At 39.3% G+C, this 3,318-nt stretch overlaps 1 long non-coding RNA gene across 1 annotated transcript; it reads left to right on the plus strand.

Annotated features, from left to right (window-relative positions):
• Window positions 1–2,364: 2,364 nt before the first annotated feature.
• LOC142097051 (uncharacterized) lies at window positions 2,365–3,083 on the plus strand. Its single transcript, XR_012678104.1, has 2 exons — window positions 2,365–2,510; window positions 2,647–3,083. It is a non-coding gene; the product is annotated as an uncharacterized LOC142097051 (long non-coding RNA).
• The last annotated feature ends 235 nt before the right edge of the window (window positions 3,084–3,318 follow it).

Raw genomic sequence — 3,318 nt, forward strand, 5'->3', positions numbered from 1 at the left:
TAGATGAAGAATATAAAAAATATTCATTTGATTAAGAGGACCTTTTTGAAAACAATATTTCCTAAGACAGATTTTATTTGGTGCAAGGTCATTCCTCAATTGAAGTGGCTTCTCTGTAAGGAGTTGAAACCTCTATAGATGTGTAGAAGGAAATTAAATTTAGCAATATCGCATGTACTGGATTATTGAAGATTTCAAATTAAAAAAATGCTTTTCTAGGTTTTTTTTGGCAAATGCAGCAATGAATTTGAATAAATCCAACTATTACAGTTAATATTGAGCATGGCCAGCCCATTCAATCGCTCTTGCCCCATAGTTGAGCGATGATAATTTTTTATGTTTTTTAACACACTGAACGTTCTTTCACCAGAAGCAATAGATGCTAGCAAATGGAGAAAAAATAATTGTGATGTTGGGAAACACCAGAGAAAGTCCTAGTTCTAGAATTTCTGCAAGAAATTCCTTTGGCTGCTTTCTATAAAATCGCTTCAGGAAAATTAGTTTATCACTGAAATCTTGGGCTGTATCTTTCTTGTATTGTTGCTGTACGTTATCAGCTGCGGAGCGCAGGTCTTCATTACTCATTTTGATGAACTCCAAAAGAAATTCAAACAAGTTACAGATTTCTTCCACTGAAGTAAATCAGACAGAATGGAGTTAGCGAGTACATTGAAAACTTTGACCCTATAGTGCTTTTCGACATCGAATTGAGTAGGTAAGTGGCGACTGGACGAGAACTCGGTTACAATCTCGATTTTCTTGCTACAATGTTGCACTCTTTGACGATCTCATCCCTTTTATTGCACATCTATTCAATGTCTTTGATAAGACATCTGATGTTGTCCAGCTCAACATCAAATGTAGCATTGTGTGCAGGGCCCTCTTAAGAACATCTTGGGCCCCCGGACACAGCAGTGCACCGGGGCCCCTATATGTAAAAAAAAAAAAAAAAAATGATTATATATATGGGCCCTGCCCGTCGGAGGCAGCAAAAAAAAAACCAAAACCTGGGGAAAAAAAAAAGACAATACTTACCTTGTGGTCAGCTCGCGACCTGGCTCCCTCCATGGTCTCCTCCTCCGTCGCGCTCTGCAATGGATGTCGGGAGGGCGTGATGATGTCGCGCCCGACATGCACTGCGAGCGCCGCACGGAGGAGGAGACCATGGAGGGAGCCGGATCGCCAGCTGACCGCAATTGTGCCCAATAGGAAAGACGGCCCTGATTGTGTGCCTCAATAAGGCGGGTAGTGGGGATCCTCTACCCAGTGAAGGTTACTCAGTGAGGGGTATTTACTGTACATGCCTGTATTTCACCAAACGGGGGTAAGAGCACATCCACACAGGGGGCCTGATTCATTAAGGATCTTAACTTGAGAAACTTCTTATTTCAGTCTCCTGGACAAAACCATGTTACAATGCAAGGGGTGCAAATGAGTGTTCTGTTTTGCACATAAGTTAAATACTGACTGTTTTTTCATGTAGCACACAAATATCAACTTTAAATTTTAGTGTACAATTAAGCTATCAAGTATTTGTGTGCTACATGAAAAAACAGTCAGTATTTAACTTATGTGCAAAACAGAATACTCATTTGCACCCCTTGCATTGTGACATGGTTTTGTCCAGGAGATTGAAATAAGAAGTTTCTCAAGTTAAGATCCTTAATGAATCAGGACCCGGGATTGGAGAATATATGCAAATTTGAAGCTTGGCTTGTTTTGATGTTGTTATCCAGCCGTCGTCTGGTAATAAATAATGTTTTTACTTTGATTTGTGTTGTATCATTAAGAGAACTTCCATTCTCAATACATATAGATATACAAACATGGTTGTTTTCTGAATTAAGAGAAACATAATAATTAAGTATAATCACCTGTAAGAAAGTATTGTGATCAATTTATTTTAATCTCATGGTCTGTTTCTTTCCGAAATTTACTTTTTTTAGTGGCTGGTAGAAAATTCAGTTATTTTATTGTCAATAAATTTACTGACTGTTGTAATCCATGGCTGTACCTAATAACCCTCCCACTACGTGTAGGTCTGTTTGAGCTGTTTTTTCCTGCTCTCTCCAAACATTTGTGATTGTGTTTACAACCCAAATATAAAGCTTGCTTCTTTCTTGGCTCTCCTGGAACATATATTCCAGTCACCTGCTTTATTGTTGCAGTGAACTCAGATGATAATGTTTAGTATGACCTCTATGACTGGTTAATTGGCCACACCCACATGACAAGCTGACGATGCCACAAACAATTGGCCAGACCACACCCAAACCCCACCCATATGACATCATTAAAGACAGATGTAGTCTCAGGGTATAAAAGAGAGGGCTGGGAGCCCACAAGTCATTTGCTCCTGGCTGAAGGCAAATTGGCCACTACCATGGCCTATCAAAGAAAACAAAAGAAGGGCCACATGGCCAAAAAACGGGCAGTGACCGTCCGAAAAAGGAGACGGCACATCACAAGACAGAAGAAGCGTGTCGCCCCTACTAAAGGCAGAAAGAGAGGTAAATATATATATGTTCCAGCTACTGTATAACTTATAGTCTAGGCCAGTGTTGTTCAAGATTTCCTCAACAAATTCTGTCTACCATGAAAAAGTGACTCTTTATCCTAATAAGCTGTTATATTTCATTGTTGCAGGTTACAGACGTAAACGTCTGACCTTCTAGAGACGAAAGACAAGATGATGCCGGTGACCTGCTCCACATGCCAGAGGCAGCTCACCTGACCTTACACAGACACCTCATCTGGCCTTAAACAGCATTCAGAAAACGAAAAAAAAACGAAAAAATAAGAAGAAAAGGAAGAAAAAAATAAGTTAGTCACTGTACAAGGCTTAGTCACACTGAGTGTCAACTTTCTTCTGCATGGGACCATTGCCATTAAGCTCGATAGCATTTAGGTTAATCTAGGTGCAGTTAAAAAGCAAGGAAGAAGAAAATAAGTTAGTCAGTGTGGAAGGCTTAGTCACACTGAGTGTCAGCTTACTTCTGCATGGGACCATTGCCATTTAGTTCGATAGCATTTAGGTTAATCTAGGTGCAATTAAAAAGCATGGAATAAAAAAATAAGCAGAATTTGGTCTCCTGTGATCTTTTAAGTATTAAGGGGGTTAAGGTACATATTACATGCACGCTGCACAAATGGTGCAGTATAAACACACCTTTAAAAGTCTTATTACACTAGAGTCTAAAGATAAATAAGGAATACTTAATATACATAATTATACTGCCCGGCCACAAAACCAGATCAGTATATTATTTGCGTGTTAAATGTTTAAGTAAGTGCCGGACAGGCAAGGTTTTTATTTAT

This window comes from Mixophyes fleayi, chromosome 7, assembly GCF_038048845.1.
Source record: "Mixophyes fleayi isolate aMixFle1 chromosome 7, aMixFle1.hap1, whole genome shotgun sequence".
Classification (NCBI taxonomy): domain Eukaryota; kingdom Metazoa; phylum Chordata; class Amphibia; order Anura; family Limnodynastidae; genus Mixophyes; species Mixophyes fleayi.